The sequence below is a fragment of the Passer domesticus genome, chromosome Z (assembly GCF_036417665.1).
Source record: "Passer domesticus isolate bPasDom1 chromosome Z, bPasDom1.hap1, whole genome shotgun sequence".
Classification (NCBI taxonomy): Eukaryota; Metazoa; Chordata; class Aves; order Passeriformes; family Passeridae; genus Passer; species Passer domesticus.
In genome coordinates this window covers 72,593,775-72,620,040 of record NC_087512.1, presented here as the reverse complement: position 1 = coordinate 72,620,040, position 26,266 = coordinate 72,593,775, and the positions used below count along the sequence as shown (strand labels likewise).

General features: G+C 35.9%; 1 protein-coding gene across 6 annotated transcripts in view; it reads left to right on the top strand.

Moving 5' to 3' along the window:
- Positions 1-26,266, top strand: part of LINGO2 (leucine rich repeat and Ig domain containing 2) — a 478,753-nt gene that overhangs the window by 313,844 nt on the left and 138,643 nt on the right. For 5 of the 6 annotated variants that reach the window (XR_010354120.1, XM_064405413.1, XM_064405414.1 and 2 more), the window contains one exon: positions 4,507-4,664. The exons of the other annotated variant lie outside the window; for it this stretch is intronic. The gene's annotated coding sequence lies outside the window, so the exon portion shown is untranslated. The remainder of the gene's footprint in view (positions 1-4,506; positions 4,665-26,266) is intronic. 6 annotated transcript variants of the gene reach the window in all.

Sequence of the window (26,266 nt, the reverse complement as noted above, 5' to 3'; positions counted from 1 at the left end):
TCACTAAGGTTCCTCACTGTCTGTTTATTCACTGATTCCAGCTACATTTGCCAACCTGTGCATCTACTTTCGCATTCTTTCATCTAAGTGATTTTTAGTTTTAAGCTTTACCTTGCAACTTCAAGGGAACTGAAAATTTCTATTCTCCATGCCATCACTTTAGAGAAGTAAATGGTTAAGGTCAGGCATCAGTTCTCATTTTGACCATTTCAGTCCAGTTTCCTTTTTTCTGACTCAAAAATGCCCCTTGTGTACACCACTATCAAATACTAGTTTCTGGAGATTTCAATCTTTATCCCTCAATTATATTGTCTTCTATCTTTGTCACCTACATTAAAGATCAAAGCTGATCATATAGTCTGGCTGCATCCAAATCGGAAATCTTAGTTAATTTCTTTCACTGTAAGATGCAAAAATATCACACAATTTTAGATAACTATCTGGAGTATTTAACTTTGAACATACACAGTCCAAACATATTCTGAGAATTTTATAACAATTTAATAAAATTTTCCAGTGCATTTCTGGAAGATGCTCATAAAATCTTTACTTTTTGTTTATACTGCTTTAAGTGTCTATGATATTATGCTTCTGGATAAAAAATTCTTGCTGCTACACAGGAGATGTTATGATGGAAATTACAAATAAAGATAAAGAATCCTTTCCCATGTATTTTGAGTTCCATAGTAGATTTATTATGAACACACATATTAGTGTGTTCCTTCATCAATTTCAGTAAAATTCCATTCTGTGTTGGATCATGAAGACCCAGGCATCAATCAATGACTGATCTCTATGCACTGGATTAGATGGGAAAAAGCCATCAGCACCTCAATGCAACATATTCAGTTGATTTTCAATGTTCCACTAATCTTTAACTTTTCCTGCATTCATCTCACCTACTGGATGATAAAATACTGTAATTCCTGGTCATTTAGTCCAGGACATTCCTAAAACCATGGATAGAGTTGCTCTTTCATTTGAAGTCATGGATGGTAAATTTTTTATGCTTGGAAACTTTGTTGTTCATGGTAATGCATCATGCTTCAGATGCACTGACCTCTCACTTCCAAACTGGCAAAGTGCAATGTTGTTCCTTTTTTAGAAACACTTTCTGTTTGTGCAACTTTTAGAAAATATGCTAATGACTGATGAAGGCTGAACAGTTTCTCTTTTGATTCACTCATTTTACTTCAGTTGTTGCCAGCTAAAATGCAGGCTGAAGGCTTTAGTTTGTTTAGAAGCCATACTATATGTTAACTTTTGAAATATTTGCAAAACTAATTTTACTGTAATTTTCTTTCAGATATTTCTCAATGTGGATAGAATGTTTTCTTTTTATCTTACATACATATGCATGGAACTAACACCTCTGCGCACATGTTTTCCTGCTCTCTATTAAAAGCCATATGCAACACTTGTGGAAGGGGAGCATACAGAATTTTTGAGATGTTTAGGAGCAGTGCTCTTTAAATTTCAACAAAGACTGAAATAACAATTTGAGTCTCTTAAGGAAAGCATAGATCAGTGTATCACCTGGATGAACTCACCTTATCTCAGTGCCATTTGGTATTATTTTCCATGATATCTGTTCATTGGTCTAAACATTTCAGTGACAGAGAGCAGATGGTAAAACAGCTTTTTAAGTAAACTCATCTAAATTATTCATCTTTTTTAGTGAAAGAGGTAGGTGCACTGTAGGTTAAACTCTGAAAAAAAACCCAGCTAGAATGTAGCAGAAATGTCTACTTGAATTCTAAGTCATATGAAAAGCATCTGAGATAGTAGGGGTTGTTTACTCTGGAAAAATGAAAGCTCAGGAGAGACCTCCTAATTCTCTGCAAGTACATGAAAGGAGATAGTGGAAAGAAAGGACTTGGCCTCTTATCCCAGAAAACTAGTGACAAGACAAGAGAACATGGCCTTGAATACCTCCTGGTAAGGTTCAGGTTGGATGTCATGGAAGGGGTTGGTAAGCATTGGAATTGACTTCCTGGGGCAGTGGTGGAGACACCACCCCTGGAGGCATTCTAGAAATGACTGGACGTGGCACTTAGTTGTATGATCAGTCAGAGTTTGGACTCTATGGTCTTAGAGGTCTTTTCCAACATAAATCCAAAAATAACAGAATATGCTAAGGTGGGAAGGGACTTAAAAGGATTGTCGAAGTCCAACTCCTGGCCCTGCACAGGACATACCCAAAGTCACAACACGTGCCTGAGAGCATTGTCCAAAAGCTTTTGACCTCTGGCAGACCAGCTTCTCTGAGGTCTCTCTTCCAGTGCCCAAATACCCTCTGAGTGAAGAAGGCCTTCCTGATATCCAGCCTAAACCTCTCCTGACACAACTTCAGGCCATTCTCTTGTGTCCTGTCAGTGCTCACCACAGAGAAGAGATCCGTGTTTTCTGCTCTTCTTCCCCTCACAAGGAAGTTGTAACTGTAATGAGTTCTACCCTCAGTCTCCTCCAGGCTGAACAGACCAAGGGACCTCAGCCACTCTTCCTATGTCTTCATCTCAAGGCCCTTCATCATCTTTGTTGACCTCTTTTGGACACTGTAACAGCTTTACATCTTTCTTATACTGTGGCACCCAAAACTGCTCCCAGCACTCGAGGTGAGGCCATCCTGGTGCAGAGCAGAGCTCTGCTGGTGATTCTGTGTCTGGTGTCCCCCAGGACACAGGTGGCTCTCCTGGCTGCTAGGGCGCTGCTGACTCATGTCCAATTTGCTACTGACCAGGACTCCCATGTCCCTTGCTGTGGCACTGCTTTCCAGTATCACATTCCCTAGTGTGTACATAAACCCATGATTGCCCTGTCCCATATGCAGGATCTGGCACTTGCCCTTGTTGAACTTCATATTGTTGATGATTGCCCAGATGTCTTATCTGTCCAGGTCTCTCTGCAGGATCTCCCTGAAGGGTCTCCCTGCAACAGCCTCTCCCAGTTTTGTATCGGCTGCAAACTTTCTTAGAATCCCTTCTAGTCCTGTGTCCATGCAGCTAATGGTATTGAAGAGCACAGGACTGAGGATGGAGCCCTGTGGAAGGCAACCTGTGACAGTTCCTCAGTCTGATGTCACCCTATTCACTGTAATCCTTTGTGCCTGACCTGTGAGCAAGACACATAGACCGGTGATTGTTCACCTGTCTCATGATGTGTTTATCCAGCTATGTGCTGGCTTTGTTGTCTAGAAGGTTTTTGTGAGACACAGTATAAAAAGCTTTACTGAAATGCAAAATGATTATATCAGCTGGCTTCTCTTGATCAGCTAGGTGGTTTACCTTGTCACAAAAAGAAAAAAGGTTTGACAAGCAGGACTTTCCCCTCAAGAAGCCATGCTGGTGACTGTGTTGTCATTCAGGTGTCATTCAGTTTTTCAGTATCTCCCACAATATTCTTCTCTATAACCTTATCAGGCAGTGAAGTAAGATTGACAAGCCTGTATTTTCCAGTCTCATTCTTCACGCCCTTTTTAAAGATTAGAACAATCTTCCTCAGCTTCCTATCAGCTGAGACCTATTCAGATTCCCAAGACCATTCAAAAAATCATGAAGACAGGCTTTGAAGACTTTGCAGACAGACTATTTTTGAATTAATTTTCTCCGTACAGTGGTAAGCAGTATTTCTGTATTTCCCCCACACCACCTGATGTTGCTCCCACTTACACCTTCCTTTTTTTCCTTATCTCCAAAAGAACATCCTTGTCAGGCAGGCTGGCCTTTTGTTCTGCTTACTTGACTTCTGACACTGGAATTTCGTGTTACTGTGTCCTTTGGAGGTGGTGCTTAAAAGATGTCCAGTATTGACTGACTCCAGCAACTAGAAAAGCACTTTTCCAGGGGAATTCCTCATTAGTTCCATGAGCAGAAATTATTCTGTGATTCTGTGAATTACTGAAAAGTACTTTTAAATGGTAGCAAATTTTTTCAAAAAATGTTGCAACTATACAGAAGAAGAGTTCTACATAAATATTACAACCATTATTCAATATACCATTGCTTTCCTTAGTAAAAAGAAAAGCCTACTATTGCTATGAGTTCGCATTGCATCATCCAGTTGGATGTTACAATTTTCAATTAAAGATACTAAACAAAATGGTACTCAGCCAAGCTCTCATGGAACAACTAACTATAATTGTACTGAAAGTTTTCCATGACCTTTCTCAGATAAGAACCTGTTTGGTTCAGAAGGAGATACTAATTTTGAAATTCAAATGAGAAAGGACTTACAAGTCTATGTCTGAAAATCTGCAATTTTTAAAAAAAAGATTAATACCATTTCTTATTCCTGACAGTTTTAATGGGTCAATAAGTGCAACAGAATTGCATATACTCAGCTAAAATATGTTTTCTGGAACATGAGCTTCTCAGTCCCCATCTTGTTCACCAAGTGGTATTGATGATTTTATACTCTTTTGTAATGTAGTCATTGACTAAGTGCTCATATTTCCTTACAGTTAGGCGTAGATGAGTATAAAAATGTAAGAATATCTGCATTTTCCAGGTCTGTTTCAAGCATCCTGAGTGTGCTGCCATGAGAGATGCTGTTGTCCATGAGAGGCTGGGATTATTGTGATCAAGTGCTGTATTTTGACTTCACCCAGTGGCTAAAAAATTTGTGGGGTAAAGAGGAAGTGTTGTACTTTTAAAAGAGTTAAACAGGTAAGTCCATTGAAATAGGTTTTTTTAATTGACAGTTTTCAGGTTTTTTCAATTGCAAGTTCTATCTCAGCACTCCCTCTGTCCAGAAAAATCTATTTCACAATCACAAATGAAAATTACTTTCATAATTTTAGTTCTGAGTAGCTCTTTATTTTGTAAAGTAAATTGCTTTCTTTAGAAAAAAAAATTGACAAAAGGAGGCAGAGTTTTTTCCTTACATTGTGATATCAAGAAGAATCTCTACACCCAACAGCATATAACCACCGTGAGAGCAATGAAAAAATGTAAATAATTCAGTTAACAGAGTTTAGTGGCACCTATGTAACTTATTTTATTAAAAGGTTGCTAGGTGCAAGACTTTTAAGGCTGATTGCCTGTTTATTTTACCATAATATTTGTTTTATTATTAGATACTGAGAATTCTCTTTCATCTCTAAGACTCCTGTTTAAACAATCCATCTCATTTCTGCAGAACAACCTGCAGAAACCAATCTACCTAAGATAAGGCAATGTGGTAACATTACCAAAAGTCAGTCTGTCGTATCTGATTTTGATGGATGTTTTACAAGGGAGGGGGAAGATCATGAACAGTTCTGTATCTTTTTTTCTGTATGTTGCTTTTATCTTTTCAAGTCAAAATCTTGAAAACTATGCTGGATCATGGCATTATGGTACAGACTAAATCTAAGAATCAAGACAATGTTTTAAGCTAAGACTCTACCAGCTTATTGGTAAAGAATAAGTGATATATTATTTACCAAATCTAGCCAAAACTGCCCTGAAGTATGTCTAGGGCAGCAGTAGATACTACTGAATAAATTCTAAGATTATGCACATGTGAGTTGTACCATACAAATACACAGTTTGGCTCAGGAAACATTAGAGCAGTGTTGAGGTGTCAATGTACCTTGTGATCTGGGCTCTACACCTCCAGAGATGACCTCCATGACATTACTTCCATGAGTAAAAGACAGCCCAAACAGAAGTATGGAAAACTGTCTTCACATCCATTTCTCCAGACTTCTAGGTTTAGGAGTACACTCAGATAGATACAGGTCAGCTATATTTGTATCTATTTCACAGCTGCATCGTATTCTGCCTGTTTTCAGAAAAAAAGTATTTGCAACAGAATTATTTTTTTAACCATGAGGAAAAATATATATTGACCACATATTATTGCAACTGAATTATTCTCTGACATCAAAATTAGTAATTTAACTAATAGATGTTTAGCAGATTGCAGATTTTAATGCTGAAAAACTAAAAAAAAAATTAAAAATAACAGGGAAAAAAGCAGACAAGTGACTGAAATATGCATAACAATTTCATAAACACAAGGTTACAACTCATCATCTCTATCATAATTGAGGAATTTTCATGCTGATATGTAGGGAGAAGAAAAGTGTTTAAAATAACAATATATATAGGATTATATATGTATATATGTGTTTCTAGTTTTACTTTATTTTCCTATAGAAATATCCAACCTTGTAAAATGTACTTCTCATATGTCTGTATTTCTCATGGTAGCTTTATTTAGGTCATATGAATGGGAAGTTGGTTCAGGACTGTTATTTAAGATCCTGTTGCATAAGGATTGTTTATGCTTCACTAATATTTATCTCCTTAAGACTCAGATTTTTATCCATTTTTAAAAGAAATTGTTTGTAACATTTAATTGAAAGGCTAGCTGTTAAATAGAAGTCAACAGTGATAGAAGTCAAAGCTTTCAAATTGTGTAGTATGTGGAACACAAGAAGCAAAATGCACATGCAATTCCTATTTTGCCTTTCAGAAAATATTATTTTTCTCTTATCTGTCCCTCAGTTGTAGTACTGTTTTGTGATCTGTACTGTAAAAACTAAGTACACTTAAACTGTTATTACATTTATTGTCTCAATAAGGTTTAAAACTTTTCACCATTTACATCAAAGGATGAACTGTTTCCAGCTTTCTATGATATCCTTCTGGCTGAAAAAATGGGCCAAAAATTAGGAGCTCTACAAACAACTCCTGGGAGAAATCCTTTCTCATAAGTCTTGTATTGATTTACTCGCCAATAAACTTAAAAAAAAAATAACTCCAAGAAGCAGTGGGAAAATTAACTGCCAAATCAAGATCATACTATTTTCCCCTCAAATTTTGCATGGTGGCATTATGGCACAGGGCAGTTGGTATCTTATCAAGGCCCAGTGGTCTTTGAGTGAGGGTGTACAAGGGTAACCTTGGTCATCTAATGAATAACCCAAATTTTCTTGTAAGAGACTCTTTTCAGTACATGGATGCTTATAGCAATTCGTCAAACAGTAAAAATAAGGCAATATTTTTTACAGGTTTATTTTTTGTAGAAACTTTTTCAGGGAAAATTTATTTTCTGTTTTGTGTTTTCTGTTTTCATTTGGTTTGGTTTTTACTTTGATTTAACAACAATATTGCTAATATATGAGAAGTCTTTCAGGATATTTCAGTTCTGGTTTTGGCCTCTTATGACATGGTTATAAAATGATCGCCCCAAGTTCATGCCAGTCCATATATTCTGTTTTCAACAAATAGTGTTTATCTTTTAAAGTTTCTGCACAACAGAAATTTAAATATAATATAAATACACATGGCAAACTCAGGATATTTCCATTAGTATTAAAAAACTGAAAGTTTTCCAAAATTTGGTGAGTTCATACCATGAAAGCTTTACATTTGCTGTTCACAACAAAAGCAGAATATGCTAGGTAAACTAGCTAACTGTACTGTGCTTTCTGAAATGACCTGGGGGAGATTGTGTGTTTTAGGTCTGGAGGTTTTCAGTGTCTGATAATACCATGTCTTTCCTTCGGGCTCTTATGCATGTGCAATAGACTGATAGCTCCAAGTTAATCTAGGGCTGTTTACAGTAGTCTACTTACAAAATGAAGTGAGAAGTGAGCATATCTGGGAGTTCAGGAATTGATCAAGTTTTTGATTGCTCCAGTGATTAACAGAGGATATTCTGAGCTTCACAGAGTTGGAACTGTTACTACAACTTTGTTTCTCTTTGATTTTTCTTCATCAATTTTTTTTTCTTTTTCTTTTGAAATTGTGTATTTTTAATCTTCTCTTAAGTTACTTGAGATTTCTTGAATTTCATTTAGAGGCTGTTTTCTTCTGGGGAAAAAAGGCTCCTAAGCCATATAAATACTTTATAAGGTAATGTTCATTTCTGTCTAAGGAACTCTGTGATTTTCAGAGGTAGAAAAAGGTCCTTAAAAGATTGTGTCCTTTAAGAATCAGAAAGCAAATAAAAATAAAATTAAAAAAAACTTTAATCCTTTGTATTTTTAATTTTAATTGTCTTTTTTTTTTGTTAGTCACATCTTTAGATTTTTGAAGCTATAATGTTAAACACTTCCTGAAAGAAAACAAGTTTCTAGAAATCTTTTTCTCTTTCCATTTGAGGTCTGGTTATTAATTTTACTGCAATCATCACAATTTTAAAAAATATGTTTGCATAGTTAAATCAGGGAAAATCTAGTCAATAGATGTCTGAGAAAAAGTCTTGCTTTTCCTGTGTAAAAGGTTGTGGGAATGTGACTGACAGCACACTGATCCTTTCATTGGTATACTGTCTCACTGGAAAATCAAGGATGATTTCCTCCTCTTCTTTTTTTTTCTACTCTTCTATGTCATTTCTGTATTTTAACAGATTTTTCTCCATCTGATAGCTTATGATGTAAGCAAATTGTGTTGTCAGTGGTGCACATTGGAACTGTCCATTTCCCTGCTTTGTACTAAAGTTGGTCCTCCCCACTGAGCCTTTACTGCCCTTAGATTACTTAAATACAGCTTTACACAATGGGCCATATCAGCTCACAAGGGGTCAATATAGAGAACTTTTACCTCTTCAAACTCACCACCATAAGCATTTGTAGAAATGAAATCTCATAACCCTGTTTCTCAAATTTATGTTGCAATTAAAAACAAAGTCACTTTTTCTGAATTTTATTTCTCTAACTCACCTACTGTCTTGCAGGTTTTATCCTTGTATTCATCATTTTATAACCCCATCAATCGATAAATTTTAATTGTCCAGCAATTTCAAATTTCAGCTGGCCGACAAAGGAAATCAAATGTACCAAACACTACCATGCTCCCTAATAAAAAAAAAAATAAATTAGTTCCTAGGGAAAGTTACAAAAAATTGTTTCATTACAGAGAATCTTACAAAAAGATGAGGCAAAGACAAATGTGGAATAGGCTTAAGGACATGTTGAGTGTATCAACACAAGTATCCTGTTGCTGACAAGAGAAGCTAAATCCACATAGCATTGTGACTTCTTCAATAAAGTCTTCCCTGATGGAAGTCAAGGTGCAGCTGAAAAGCAGAAAACATACAGTCTAGATCAGGTTAAAAATCAAGGCCCTGAATCTTAAAATTTTTAAAATATTTTTCAAGGATTTTTAAAATCTGTAAACCCCTTTGAATATTCATCACTTCACAGAAATAGATAAATAGGAAAAAATAGTAAAAAATAAAGGGGAAAAAAATGGATCACTGTGTCAAAGGAGATGCCAAGTTATTTGAGTCATTCCTTCTAGTTCCTGACCCTTTGCTATGCAAAGTGTGGTTACATAAAAATTGATGTAAAGGTCTCTTCCTATTCCTGCTTTTTCTCAGACAGAAAAAAAGTGTTTCAGACAGTGTCCTGTTGGGTCAGATTTCTATCCCATCATAGGCACATTAAAATGTTCCACTATTTTTCAAAGACATTTCTCTACATTACATTGGTTCAGGTTGTAGTTTTTTTGTCTGAACATTTTGTCAAGTTCAAATGGCACTTTGAATTTCTTTCTTTACAATTCCATTATTTCATGGTTCAAGTTTTATGAGAGTTTGCTTTTCTATTCTTATTGGATGATCTCTTGTGGCACTGTAAAGAAAACATGTATTTGTAAACATCTGAGACTACAAAAGCATCATCCTGTGATGAGATGGGAATGAACAAATGGCTGCCACAGTGTCATGCAACTTGATGGTGCTATTCTAGCTGGGGACAGTTCAATATTGTCAAAGCAAACACACTCAGCAGCCAGTGTACATTGAGATATGAAGCTCCTAATCTGGATGTAAATCTCATGGTCTGTCAAATAAACAGTAAGAACTCTCTAAATTTTAAGAACTTTCTAAATGAACATTGGAAATGATACATTTTAGCAGCTTGAGATGAGCTGTCCAAATCAATTGAATAATACCCCATTTCTTCTTCCTACAAAAAGGCAGCAGGTACAATGGAAATCTTCTAATATATGCTCATGCAATAAAATCACCTTTAAAATGTCCTTTGCAATCTCTATAGCTTGACAAGTGAAATTTCACATGTCTCATAGCTGATTCAGTGTTCCAAAGTTCTCTCAGTGAAAATAACTTCCTGGGAAAAAAGCTGAAATGATAAAAATAAAAATAAAAATAAAAATAAAATAATACAAATTTCCATTCTTAATATTACAATGCAAAAAAATTTTTTGAAACCTATTAATTCAGGGAAATACATATTTTATTAACATTATTAAACATCCTGCTTAATTGTGAAATTTAATCTGTAATGTCTGTAAGATATCGTAAGACATTAATGCATAACATATTATGTAGGAAATACATTGAACAACAATTGGTTTTTGATTATTTATGTTCAGACATTTGAGTAATATTCAACCGATGTTTCCAAAAACTTGAGACGAGGATCTGACACTGTTGGTATCCTTGACAATTACTTTACTTCATGGGTTGCTGCAATTAAATTGTAAGCACTTATTAGCATAGACTACAATAAGATGATGCTAGTCATCATATGAAATAGCCATTCATCAGAAAAAAATGTTTAGTACTAATAGAGTTCAATAGTTTAGGTTCTTCTCTTTAATGAGGTATGTTCAAGGAATGAAAGATCAAAAACCTGTTTTTGAGAATAACATACTCCTCTATTGCTGTAGATCTAGCTTAAAGCATAAGTGAAACTAAATGTGCAAATGATAGATGCAAGTGGTAAAATGCATATTTCATATATTTGTATGGACGTCTTTATACATTATTCCTGTGTGGACAAAATCACATTCAAAGGCATGCATGACAATGTTAGAAATTTGGCCTACAGACTGTATCTACAGAAGGTAGATTTCGTTAAGCAATGACATGAACTTTGAACTTCCTCTATTACCTTTTTTGTGTTGGAACTATCACACTAATAACTGTGCTTGCAGTTGAAAGGCAAAGTTATGATTAATTGTAACAAATTCTGCCAAATTAGAATATTAGTCTTCCTCTTACTTTCCTGTGGTAGTTTTACCTCTAGCAAGGAGGTGAACATGTTGAATTTCTCTTTGTGTTTGGGAATGTGTTCTGCTCTCTGATTCTGCTGCAGTTCCACTGTTTCATATACTGGGGAGAAGCAACTCTGGAGTTTCTCCAAATGTGGAAGTTTCTTCTAACTTCTAAATCTAAATCTAAATCTAAAATCTACAGCATTCTGTGGGTTGATTTGGTCTGGATGACTGATGTCCACCCAGGCACTTCCTGACTCCCTCTCCTCAAGAGGACAGAGCAGCAAAATAAAATATAAAAGCTCATAGGTTGATATAAACACAGAGAGTTCACCTACCAGTAACAATCATGGGCGAAACAGATTTAACTCAGGAAAGATTGATTTTATATATGGAAAATTTAAAATGGAGTAGAATAGTGGAGATCAAAGACAAAACTAAACAAACCTACCCCTCTCTCCATTCCCCCTGCCTCCCCCGCTTCTTCCCAGAAGCAGCTTCACTCCTCCATTCTCCATCCTTCTACCTCCTCTCTGAGTGGTGCAGCCAGATGGGGAATGGAGATTAATCCATAACACTTTATCTCTGTCACTCCTTCTTTGCATTTTTCATGTGCTTCAATGTGGGTTATCCTCATCACAGAATACCATTCTTTCAGAACTGTTCCAGTGTGAATTCTTTCCACAGAGAAGAGTCCTTCAGAATCTAATTGGTCCTGTAAGGATCCCCCAGCAGCCACAACTTCTGCCAGAAGCCCTGCTTCTGTATGGACCCTTCTGCACAGACTGCAGCTCTTGCCAGGGATGTGGTCCAGCATGAACTTTCTACACAGCCTCCTTCTGGCACACACCTATGGAATTAAATCTTTCATGGGCTGAAGGTGGAACTCCACTGTGGACCTCCATGATCCGCAGGGGAGCGACTTGCATCACCATGGTCTTTTCCAGAGGCTACCAGGAATTTCTTTTCTGGCACCTGAGTGTCTCCTCCTTCCCATCATTTGCTGACCATGTAGCCTACAGGGCTCTTTCACATTTTCTCACTCCTCTTTTTTATGATTTGTCTGTAGGATTTCTTTTACTCTCTCTTAGAAGTGCTATGACAGAGGCACCACTATTATCCTGGTCTTAGCGAGGACCAGGTCAGCTCTGCAGTCTACTGGAACAGACAATGTTCTGCACTGGCAGCCATGGTTTCTATTCACAGAGGCTACCCCTGCAGCTCCACAACCATCAAAACATTGCCACTTGTATGGAATTAAAATTTTACTGATGTAACACAGACCATAATTTTCCTTAAATGTTTAAAGCTTTAGGAAAAAAGAGGAAAACAACACAGGTGACAACTTTTTAATTCATTAAGAACACTGGAGAATAAGAAATTCTATTTCTGAAGCTGATAACACCTGTCCCTGAAGGTAGAGGTAACTCAGGTTCTGTATGCAGTTTTCTTGCAGCAGATTAGAATATCCTAGTACCTTCCTGTGGAGCTTTACACCTGAGCCAGTTGTGTAAGGGAGGACAATGGTGTGATGAAAAGTACTGGGGTGCCTCAGCAGGTACTGCTTCTTATTTTCCTTCTCCCTTGCCTGGATCAAAACCCAGCTTGTGTCCTCCAGTGGTGGTAGTTCAACTGCTCTGTCTGATTTGGATCACAGCTTTCACTACCACACCAAAAACTCTCCTCCTCCCCTTCTTTTGGGGGCAGGGAGTGCAAACCTGGCCTCAGCAAAGCAGCCATTGCATTTTCACATTGACAATATTTTTAGTCATTAACCATTAATGTTTCAGTATCTCACAGAAACATATGTAGGATAAAAATTATACAATTTGTATCATTTTAAGCACAATTCCAATTTTTGAAACTGTAGATAATACATTTAGAAGCTTTCAGGTATCTTATAATACAGGAAACTGAAGTTGCTAACTCCTTCAAGGAAAATACATTGTAGAAATATCCACTGAGAGAAAAGAGAAACCGTGAAGTCAGAATTCCATAGTTGTAAATGTTAAAAAAAAAAAAAAATTAGGAGCACCCTGTGCTCAAAAATCTGAATTCATACAGATTTGTTTTAATGATTGGGTGTTTTTTATTAAGTCTGCAACAACTTTTTTTTTGCAAATTAATATATGTGCATTGTTATCTGTTTTCATATCAAGCCTGATATGTTTCCTGCTTCTATACCATCTTTTAATTAGATTCTCAGATATCATGATGACTAAGTCTTGAGATTTTTATCCTGGATTTTATCAGATTGACACTTTAAAATAGAGACATAGAGACTTAAGTATTTATTTTCTTTTTTTTTTGGTTTTTTTTTTTTTTTGTTCATATTACATACTCATGCTGTTAATAATTTTGAATTTGTACAATAACCAACAGGATTTGCTATTTTGTCTTTTTATTATCATCAGTGAAAAATAATTCCAACTATTCAGGAACTCATCTGTTTAGCATATAAATTGTAGTATCTTGGTCCTCTGTTAAAATATTACAGTGTGTGACAACACAACCATCATAAGAAATGGATAGGAAGGTTTTAATTTTTATGTCCTAACAATGTTAAAATGTAGATCACATATCATTCTGTTAGCCTGATATCTAGGGTTCCTCTCCATTCATTTTTCATTTAGTCAAGTAGTAACACCTTTACTTTGATCAGAAATATGTAAAATATGAAAGTAATTTAAGCTGATCAATATATTTTCCAACTGAAATAGGTTAAGAATATTCACATGCCACATTTTTATATCTCAGCTGAGAAGTGGTAATATCTTAAGCTGAACTATGCACATTGTCTATGGTTATGTGAATGTAGTGCAGGAAGAAACAGTTCCAGCTCATAACTTATTCAAAAAAAGAATGATTTGTGAGCAGCAGTTCAGCGTCAGTCTCTTCTCCCGAGTAACAATTGATTGGACTATAAGAAGCAGCTTCAAATTTTGCCAGGGGAAGTTTAGGAAAAAAAAAATCTTCTCCAAAAATGTTGTCAAATGTTGGAACAGGCTGTCCAGGTTGTCACCATACCTGGAAGTATCTAGAAGTCATATAGATGTGTTACTTAGAGACATGATTTAATCATAGACTTGGCAGTGCTGGGTAAACGGCTGGACTCAATCATAAAGGACTTTTCCAATCTAAACCTTAAAATGTTATGTAGATTTCTGTAAAGCCTTTGACAGGGTCTTCATCTCCAAACTGGGCAGGCATGGATTTGAAGGGTGCTCTATTCTGTGGATAAGGAATTGGATGGATGGATGCAGACAGAGAATTTTGTCTCTGTGTCCAGGTGGAGACCAGTGACAAGTGCTGTCCCTTAGGGCTCTGTCCTGGGACCAGTGCTCTTCAGTATTGTCATCAATGACATGGACAGTACTATTGAGTGCATCCTCAGCAAGTTTGCAGAGGGCATGAAGCTGGGTGATGCAGTGAACACGAGAGTAGGGATACTATTCAGGGCAGCCTGAACAAGCTCAAGAAGTGAGTCTGCAAGGACCTCATGAAGTTAAACAAGTCCAGGTGCAAGGTTGGGCTGGAGCAATCCCAAGCACAGACACACTGGGAGATAAACATATTGAGACCAGTCCTGTGGAGAACAATGAGGGAGTTCTGGTAAATAAAAAGCTAGACATCACCCTGACATGTGCACTCCCAGCCCAGAAAGTCAAAAGTGTCCTAGGCTGTATCCAAAACAACATAGCCAGCAGGGGAGGGAGGAGATTCTGCCCCTCTGGAACACTGGATCCAGCTCTGGTGCCCCAGCACAGGAAGCACATGGACATGTTAGAATTGTCTCAGAAGAGAACCACAAAGATGACCAAACTGTTGGAGCATTTCTCCTGCAAAGACAGGCTGAGAGTGCTATGAGGGTGTTAAGGCACTGGAACAGGTTGCTCAGAGAAGATGGAGATGTTCCACCATCTGGAAATGTTCAAAACCTATTAGGATGGCACCCTGAGCAATATGATCTAGTGGGTTGGATCCCTGCCCATGGTGGAGTGGTTGAAATTGTGTGATCTTTAAGGTTCTTCTTTCCAAAAGTAACCATTCTGTCATTCTAAGTGATTTTGTGATTCTATAGGTCTTTTTCATTTGCACAGTGGGACAAGAAATACTTTGGTTTTAACCTCCCATAATGTAAGACTAGTGAAAGGCATTTGTTACCTTTAGAGGAAAAGGCAGATGGATTATATAAGTTGCAGTTAGAGGTTGGTTATTATGCTTCATCTGAGCATTAGCATAATTTCCTTTAGGTTTCTTTGATCTTTCTGTGTTTGCCTCAGGTCATTTCAAGAGCTATGCTTGAAATGTTTCAGTCCACTGGAAAAGCACTGTTGTGAATTTTTTCTGCTGCATAGATTTTCTCAGAACTGAAGCTGTACTGCAGTGTCTAAGACAAGCAGACACAGCCCTTGCTCTATAACTGAGGACAGAAGAAGGTGAGGAGACTGAATTCTGTCCAGCCAAGGAAAGCTGCCTACATGGAGTCACACACTTCTACAAACATCTACTGTGCTCATTTTCAATCCTCACTACTTCAGAAGAAACACATTTTAATCATGCATTGTATAGGATCACTCTAACTTCTAGTTGCTCTTTTTTCTTTTTAATTTTTATTTTTATTAGCATGACATTTTCAAATGCTAATCAATGTGTGAGTTTACCACTATTAATATTTTACATAGCCAGTGCAAACTGACCTTTATGCTGTGAAATAAACAGTTGGGAACAAGAGTTTTGAGATGTCTCCCAGCACATGAAATCTTTTATAAGACTTAAAAAACAGCTCCTCAAGTAAAACCTTCTGATCTAGCTCCTCAAGTAAATCCTTCTGGGATAGGATTTGACTGGTCACAAATGCTTTAAGCATTGGGCAGGAAATTGAGTTTTTTCTTACATCTAAATATAGTCTAAAACTCTTCCTTCTTTCTATTGCACATCAGGAATGCTAGACTGGCATTAAACATATGGACACTCATGCACATTTCTCCTTCTGTGATGCCATAAGTAAAAGTATCTGTGTGACCCAGAACTATTTGACTTTAACTCACTTTTATAGCCAAGACCCAATCCTCTGCTTGGACTCATTTTTCTGCCACACATTGAGTATTTGATCTTAAATTTATTACTTGTCTCACGGAGCCTCATGCACTGTCTGTCATACCCTAGTAATGGTGCTACATGCCTCCCACATCTGTCCCATTTGTTTTGATGGCAAGAAATTCAGAGAATGGACTGTTGAATGCAGTACCCACACAGCACTTGGCACCACAGCACCACGCCATCTGAAGTCTTGCTTACTTGAGTGAAATCCATTAAGAGTAATGTATTTAATAACTCTTCCTAAACCCTACCGAAGGACTTGCATTTTTGCTTCCGTCACAAGCAGAAGGCACTGAGAGTTAGTAGGAGAGACAAAGTTTCTATCAGTAGAGTGAGAAAAAAGAGCTACATTTTTCCTCAGTCTAGTGTGCCTCACCTCTGGCTCAGAGGATTGACTTTTCTGGGTTTTTGGGCAGTTTATTTTCAAGGCTCATTCAGTCTTGGCCTCTGAGCCATGGTTGCAATCAAAGATGTCAATCAGCATTAACTGTAATTGTTTTGTGATAGAGAACTGGAATGAGGCCACCAATTCATTTCCTATAGGCCACAAAGAAGCCATCTAATTGTTACAATTTTCAGTCATTGCTGACCTCAGGCAATTTCATGCCATTATCTGGAGGCTAAAAGCTCCCAATATCATTACCCGACAATAAAGCCATCTATGCCTTTGAATTCTCATTTCTGAAAAGATTTTTGGTCTGCCTACACTTCCTCATGTGCTCACAGCAGCTGTTGGTACCAGGACAGAGAAGTGATTGGTGGTGATTGGATTTAGTGTATCGGACTTAGTCAGTACAGAAACCACCTGCCTCTGTGCACAGTTGTTTTTTGCTCTGTAGCCCAAGGACCCACAGTGGCTTTAAACCACCTGAGTCTCACCCAAAAACGGAGTCAATATTTACAAAAACATTTCATCAAGTAACTGCAAGGGGTTTTATTGCTGTTCTGGGAATTGGTATTTCAGAAGCATAGAGAGCATTAGTAGATCTCTTTCCATTAACTTGATATTAGCTTGATAGAAAAATTGATATTGGCTTGATATTGCATTTGAAAGCATTACTCTTTGGGAGTGAGGTTCAGGTTCAGGCCCTTATTTTTGTTTGGGCGGTTTTTCTTTTTTTTTTTTCCCCTCAGAGTGAAATGTTTAATGAATGGTTGTCTTTGCATTTAGTTTTCCATTTTACTTAGAAAGCTGTTTGAAAAACCCATAGAACAATTCACTGTCAGAGACAGTCTTGAAGACAGTAGTTCATGGTGTTGTCTTCTTCTTTACTGTTCCTCTATTGCATTTATATGACACAGCTTTGAGATTTCTTAAACTAAACATAACTGGTTTTAAAAACAGAAATGGTGGTCTCTCTGGCTATATTTACTACTATTTTATTTAAAAAAGAGATCCCAGAAAATGGAATAGATTGGGAAGAAAGAAACATTTCTATGGAAGTAAAACCAGAGGGATTTGAACTTCAAATTATTTTGGCTGCTGTTGATATCCTTTTTTCCTCTTTTGTGTAATGGGAGAGAAAAAAATCCAGTGTAACCACAGAATTGTAGGATGGTTTGGGTTAGAAGGGACCTTAAAAATTCCACCTGCTACAGTCAAGGACACCTTCCACTAGACCAGGTTTCTCAGAACTCCATCCAGCCTGCTTTCCAGGGATGCAGCATCCACAACTTCTCTGGGCAATCTGTTCCACGTCTCATCAGCCCCACAGTGTAGAACTTCCTCCTAATATCAAATCTAAACTTAGTCTCTTTTACCTCATGCTTTTAATAAGCCCTTAGAAGACAATATCATATGTGCGTATGTATCTAGATATAGATAGTATATTAGATATAGATATATAGATATAGATATAGATATAGATATAGATTATATAGATATAGATATAGATATAGATATAGATGATATAGATATAGATATATATTGATTAGATATAGATAGATAGATTATATAGATATAGATATGGATATAGATATAGATATAGATAGATTAGATATAGATATAGATAGATATTGATTAGATATAGATATAGATGATATGGATATAGAGATAGATAGATAGATAGATAGATAGATAGATAGATAGATAGATAGATAGATTAGATAGATAGATATAGATAGGTATGAACATATATATATTTTCCAGACTATCATTTTTAGGTGAACACTTTTTCTCCCTTTTGATTAAAAAAAGTAAGAGTAGAATAGCTTGAAAAATATCCCAGAATATCATAATAATCTTCTCTGCTTTGTTAAATAAGCATATACTTAAATATCAGGGATATGTTCTTCCTCTACCTTTTTCTGTATTACATAATCCACTAAACAGATGACAGTAAGATATTACTAAAATGAAATTAAGAAGAAAACACACACTCCTCCCCCAGAAAACAGTTTTAAATAAAAGACTCTGTTTTGCAACACTAAATATTGGTGAAATATTATTTGAAAGTTTTAAGCTGCACTGGTCTCAGCAAATGCTTAATTAGCTGAAAGTCAGAAAAAAGATACTATTCAATGCTAAGGAATTCTAGGAGAGCACAGGTGCATACAGTATCCTTTACCTGCCAGGTATTCTTCCTGTATTCTTCCTACAGCCAATTCCAGAGGGGCAATAGTGGGCTTGGATGTACTACTGTCATAACTTAATAGGAAACTTCAGAGTATAAGTAGAAGAATCTTGAAAAATTCACAGCATTAATTTCTAAAATTAAATTACACATTTTCTTGATTTATTTTAGTGCATTATATTAGGTTAAAACTTTCTATTTCTCTCTATTACTTTGTCTTTTCTCCTGTCCACAGTGATGATATCTCCTTCTCTTATGTATTGTCTAGAGTTTCAGATTTTCTTCACTTTTAAACATGAATTACTAGTTTAAATAAAAGGATAAGATGAAAACAAGAAACAAACCTTACACCTTTTTAGAATATAAGTAGACGTTAGTTTTATGTCTAATAGCTCTGGCCACTGTAACTGAAGTTTGCAGCAAAGCAGATATGTCAAAGTCCAACATTCATACTGGAATACTAGAAGCACTTAAAATTGGATTACTAAATTATATACTTATTTTTAAAATATTTACTATATTATCCCAGAATAAATTCTTAATAATTTTTGATGGAAAAATAGAAACACTAACTAATTTCTCCTTAACTTTATGAAGTGCTGAAAGATTTCTTGGTTTTCATTGAGTAATCAGAAATCAGATTAAACAATATTTTAGTGTTTCTTAGTCTAGTCTTTTTCTCTCTTGTGCTTCCTCTCTACTTTGTTCTCTGTCAGATACATGGAAATTGAAGGTTGGATGACTTTTCTTGAATCAAAATTTTAAAAAGTGTAGACAGATTAAAGAGTCGCTGTATTATGAGTGTCTAGAGAGTGAGAAAAGGAAAGAGGGGGAATTCAGCTTTTCAGTCATTTTTAAAAGAGTAAAAAGGATTCCTATTGATTTCATCATCAAGATGTTCAGAAGTCTCTGTTACAGTCACACAGTACAACCACAGATGGAAAAAAGAAATGCTCATTTTACTCCCTCAAGCCTTATCTTTTCAAAGTTCTTACTTCCAACTTGAGCAGTACTTTTAAAAATAAACTTCTGGAGTGGGAAAGAACTCTAGCTCAGAAAACCCTTATGGTTTAGATTAAAGATCCACTAAAGAGGATTTTAATTAATAATCTTAAAATTAGAAAGATGAAAGGAGTAGTAAAGACATCTAAGGTGACAATCTTCATTATGTCACCTGGATCTCAATGAATGCATTTGAAGTCATGACAGTGATCTGAGCAAAAATGGCACTGTGCCATTGTTGGCCTAAGTTGTGCTCACTTCCATCCTATTTATTTTTTTTCCTCATCTTTTTTTTGCTCTGACTGTTGCGTCATTTGTTTAGTAAAGATCGTCTGGCGCTGCAAGTATGCAAGACTTTGAGCCCGCAAATTATCATTAACATCCCTAATTTTCACTCATATAGGCAAAAGTTGTCACTCCAATGTTGAAAGTTTTTTTTTTCCATGGCTTTAGCATTTATTTGGTTAAGGTCTGTAGCATTACACACACACAAAAAAAAAAAAATTACGTAACAATACTCCTTCTTTTACACTACGAGGGTCATCAGTTTCCTTCTCAGAGCTGAAAGGAAATGTATCCTTGTCTTTATTTTACCTTCTACAAACACAAAAATTCCAACAATCAATGAAAAAAGGATCTTAGTGCAGTGGTGATTAGACTTCCCCTCTGACAGCGTGGACTGAACTTCATAAAAGATTCTTCTGCTACTCATTTAAGAAAATGGGCCTGATGCTTCACATTTTGCTATTTATGCAGTCATCTATACCCAGATAAAAGCAGGTATGAAATGCAATCAGTTCAGTCTTGTTCTCTTACATCTGCTATGCACAGACATAAATCATGCATGAGCTGCTTAGTAGGAAAGAATCAAATTTGAAGTATCTATGTTTTATGAACGTTAATAGTTTCCTGTGAGTCAAAACTAGGCTAGGAAAAAAAATACTTCAAGGAACTCTAAGCAGGTAATTGTTCCAATCTGTTGTGTTATCTCATCAGCTTTTTCAGTAGTGATCTTCTGCCAAGTTCTCAATTCATTGGTATTAATCCTCTCTGCTCTGGGACAATGTTAACCCCCACCTTCTTTGGCCTCCCCAAGGACAAAACAGATTAGAAGCACATGAATTTGCTGCTGAAAACCTTTTCTCTTTTAAGTAGTGTAAACAAATGTAAGATACACAGTACAAGTTATTGCCATACAAGTCACAGGTTTCCTGGGGTCATGTATGACCACGGTTCTATTTCTCATGTGTGTGAAAGTTAATTTGGAAGAGTGGGAGGTGAACCTGAGGAGAGGAAATGGGAGGGCAGAGACTCAGCCTTCCTTTGGTGTCTCTTTCATGGAAGAGACTGAGCTTCATACCTCATAAAATATTCATAACATTGTTTGAAGAATAAAACAACATGTGTGTGTCTGTTCTCAGCCTTTAGGAAAGAGAGAAATTCCTCATGGATATGATTTATATTCATTGTGTAAGCTTTTGTGGGGTTGGTAAGTCAGTGAGAATAAAGATCATGTGGAAAAATGGTTTGAAAAAGATGTTCTGTGTTGTAGCTCACAGCTTTCATTCTGCTGCAGAAATATGATTTATTTTCATACTTCACTAACAAGACTCTCTGGTGAGATGGATGTTAATCTCCACAGACTGCACTGCCCCTAGAAAAAATATTCCTAGAAGACATTTTTAATGAGTTAAAGGAACTGAGTATCCATATCTATGCATCATATAAAAATGAAGGCAGTCAACTTCCGACTGCCAACTTATTTTATTGCATTTTAAAGAGCAATAAGCATTCAAAAGCAAGGAGTCCTGATAGAAATTCCCTAATATATTACTACCTTTTAATTCCTACATTTTCATTCTGACTCCCCTTTCGCTTCCTCCTGCCAGTCTCAGAAACAGTGCTGACTGAAACAGTGGCTCCTTACCACAGTGTCCCTGCCTTTTGTTCAGTCCTTCCCACATAATCTTCTACAACTCCAAAGTTTTCATAATTTCTTTAGTAACATTTGTAACATCCTGCTCATTTTTTGTGCTTTTCTGTTATATGAAAATAATCCATTTTTGAAATTTTTGAATTTTTTTAATCATTCACTTTCACAAATAAGGTCAAATAGTTTGTAATTTTTTTTATTTGTTGATTATATGCTGTAATGTGGTTGGTCATATTTCTTTATTGAAGTTAGTGATAAAGTCCAGGTGGACAATACTTTGGATCATGCTCTCAATCTTCCAAACATTGCCTCATGCTGTCCATAATCCTAGGATAACTAAGTTAACTTTTTCTGAGCATCATGTAGCATCTATCATCCTTTAAACTTCTCTCCCTAAAATCTCTTTCACTCCTAAGGCTAAACCTTTTTTAGAGGCTATAATTAGGTCTCATCTCCTAGCTAAAAAATATTTGCAAATGACAAAGATGATGTCCATCTCCTCACACAATCTGCACTGTTCCCTCATGGGTGTATAAATAAATTATATATATAATAACATTTATAATATTATATATATAGAGAGAGTAATAAATAATAATAAATTATATATTAAATATAATATTAAACTGCATAATAAACTACCTATTTGGTGATACATAATCCCCTGTTTCTTGTCTTGGTACCACTCATCATAATGACACATGACATAAGCTGACCCATGTCACAGTATCAATGACATGACATGGGAATGTGATTTCTGGGGTGACTGCTTTTTCTACCAGTTTGTCATGGTCACCATGGCTGCCTAAATAATGTTTTAGGAAATTTTCCGGGTGGTGAGATGGCCCCAAACTATATCTGTCTCAGAGGAATGAAGCATCAAATTCTTCTAGAGTAATTTCCACTGTCAGACAGGTGCCATTCTAGTTTTATTCTTCCATTGTAATTGGAATTACAAACCAGGTGGGTTTGGGAAAGCTAATTCTCTGCAGACATGAGTATTCAGTAGTGACTATTAGGTGATAATAATTCTAAAAAAAATGTCATCTTGGGGAGAAGACATACTACTTGCATGATCTGAAAGAATCACAGTCTAGCCATTTCATGGGCTTAAAAATATGACCCAGTTAATTACGTCTTCAGATATGTTTTCCTTTGTGATATGCTGTCATGCTTTTTTTTCATGTAATATACTGGTATTTGCACTGTCATCAGCCCTTAGCCATGGTCCATGGCTCACTTTGCTTAGGTAGTGTATGAAATAATAACAAAACCTCTCTTTCCCAGGGTGTTTACAATGTATATATATAAGGTGAGACAGCAGCTGGAAACAAACACACATGGGAGTACAGGATTGAGGCAATACTGATCGATATGCTGGACAGTACCTAACTGATGGGGGTTTTAAGCAGAGAGCACCACAATAGTTTTAGAGAGATTCTGAGAGAACTTACAGGAAGTTCTAAAGTTGTGAGAGAAAAACAGAAACAGATACACAACTATTATATTGTGTCAAATCTGTAAACAGGGAGATGACAATTATGTTGTATTTGAAAAAAATGTTGGTAATACTGGGGCAATCTGAAATGAAATATTCTCCATCTAGCACTTAACCCTAGAGGGCCTTGGCATAAATAGTTTTTTGAGCTTTCAGATTTTTTTATGCAGCATCAAAGTTTATTTCAGGTTAATTTCAGCTGTCCCTTTTTGTAGAAAGCCCTGTCAGCTGCAGAATACCTGAAGGGTTTGCTAGATATTCTGCCCGAAGATAGGATGACATTATGCTCTTTATTGTAGAATTTCACTGAAGTTCTATGCCTGTGAGTCAACTTTATTATGTATAACAACAAAACAGGATAAATTTGGTTCCATTTTCAGTTCAAGGGACAGATCCCTAGTTTCAGAATAACAGTTTAGTGACAGTACTTGATTTTAGAAAAGAAGTTAAATATTTATATAAAATATGGCAAAAAACAGCAGAAAGTCTGTATGCCCACAGGTTCATTAAGCAACCTGTTCCAATCTCATCCCCCTCATAATTAAGTGTCTCCCTTATATCTAACCTTAATCTTCCCTCTTTCAATTTAAAACCTGTGCCATTTGTCTTGTATTTCTCTGTATTTCATATCAACATCCTTTAAATATTGAAAGGTCACAAGGTTATATCCCTTTTCACTAAACAAAATACTAGATACTACAATTTTCTGGAGAATATCCATGGTGTTTTATTTTCTTAGCACTTATCTGGTTTATAGCTGTATCTCAGTGACAGGCTTTGGAAAACTTTGATTCTTAGACCAAAAGAAGATTCATCACGGATTTATCAGGCTCTCTGTATGCAACCTACAGGATAGATACAGCCTTCCATTCCTATGGCATCTGAACTAGAAATTGGAAGGCATCAAGCTCAACAAAACAGGATGAATTATTCACCTAATGTCAAAATTCAAATATATATCCACTAATTTTTACTCCACACTAAGATTTAGATGATTCTCTATCAGCTACTTTTTCACCTTGAAAATTGTTTAAAAGTGTATTGAGACTTCTGCCCTCCAACACTAAATACTGGAGTTGCTGGAAGTACAACTCTTATAAAAAACCTGAAAACCATTTTCCAGCTGGTGCCTGAAAATAATTTAGCTATACTTCCAAGAGTGGTGGGTATTGTGTGGCATGTGCTAAGGTGAAAATTTTTCTACTAAACCTATTAAAGAATTTAAAAAAAAAAAATATAAGTGGTATATGGACAAGAGAAGGGAAATCATTATTTTTTTTTTAAAGACAGATATTTATTCTTCCTATATAAAGTTCAATTTGAATAAAAATAAAGAGCCAATTTAGTGTTACTAATCAAGGAAGTGATGCCTAAGATTTATAATTTTTTATATTTTTCATATATTGCTAGTTTTGTAGATTGCTAAAGCATGGTTGCAGCTTCTAGTACTTTTCCTATCTTTCTTCCTGAAATTTAGGAACAATAAGTTAACTTATTAATTCCTCCCTAAATATTATTTAGTCTTATGCCAAGAAGAGAACCAGCTGCGAGGATGTTCTGTTTTCCAACCAGAATCTGGACCAGATATAACAAGAATGGGGCAAGACAAACCTCTGGAATTCTTTCAGTGTGGCAGGACCCCAGAAATAATTACCTAACCAACTGTTTTTTCAATTGGATGATTTCAATTGGATCAACTAACCTTATAAAAAATGTAGAATTATTATACCCTATGTTATTTTTGCCATATTATGTACCTGAAAGCTTTCAAGTAAAGGTTTGCTTTCATATTCACTTTAACATTGTTGGGAAGATCTATTCTATTTTCTAGGTATCAAAAGAAGTTTTATTTCTGACTGAAAGAATTGTAGCTCATCACTGCTTTAATAAGAAGAGTAAGTAAAAGTGATTACTCATACATTCTTGCCATCTCATTAGGCATTTGATATTAAAAAGTATACAATAAAATTCTAAGTAAGTTGTGGTATTTTTTTATTATTTTTGAAAGGTTAGACTGAATAAGGTTTATTATTTCCATTAGGCCTTAGAATTTTATTATTCAATCAACTTACTTCAATCCAGGAAGTCACTTGTGGTCCATCAGTTTAGTGATGCTCTTTGATTTCTGACATGATTGATTAAAGAAAAAAAAAATGTCATAAATAAATAAGATTACTAGTTTCTTTCAGCTTCACTTTCTACTCTGGCTTGTGTCACTCTTGCAGCAAAATTCACATGCAGAGAAGGTGGAGAATACTAAAGAATATAAGCATGACATAAGAGGCAAGATATACGGGTAGTTTTCCTTTAGTAACGATCAATCTTGTCAAGTGTAAATTAGAATTTTTTTCTTTTAAAGACATTTCCTTAAAAATTTCTGGAGTCTTAAAGAATTATTCTGGAAACAGACTTATTTCTTTGCTCTGAAATACATAAAAATGGATTATATGACCTGACCTTGGTAGGCAACTGTATATTAATAACAACACTTGCAGTATCAATTTACAGGTAGTATTTATGTTTCCTTAATGTAGATTTATTCCAGGAAAATCGATAACACAATGCTGAAAGCACCAGAAATATTGGGAGTCTATCCTGTGGTTACAACAGGAGATCTGAGAGGGAACCCTAACCGGCTTTTGTGTCTTGAGCTAAATCCTTCTACCATGGGAAGTAGATCTAAAGCTGCCAGTCACTTTTATTGATTCTGAAGTCTGGAATGGGGATGGGATGAATGGTGAACTCATCTGCTTGCACGGAATGCCAGACCTGAACAAATGCAATGGTCTAAAGTCAAAATACTGAAAAGTATTAGGGTCATATAAGATGCTGAGACTGGAAAGAGTTCATCTATTATATTTTGTCATGCTGGATTGCCAAGTAAGCTAACTAGCTGAAAAAAGTGTGAGTGATAATAATTAATACTTCAGAGTAAACAGCTTTAGCCAAATTGGTTTTGTTCTTCATCCTGGTATTAGGAACATGTTCAAATTTAGGCTTATGGATCTTGGTTTCTTCAAGGACCCACTTGGTCCTGGAGAGACTGGAAAGATAGCTTCCTTAGAGCACAAGAAGGGTTCATTTTACTCTGTGAAAAGTCAAGAAAGCGTGTCTGAAAAAGCTAGTGTGAATGAACATGGAACCTCTGACCTCAGACATATAAAAGACTGTAGGTGGAGGTGGGCTTTTTGATAACAGGAAAGTT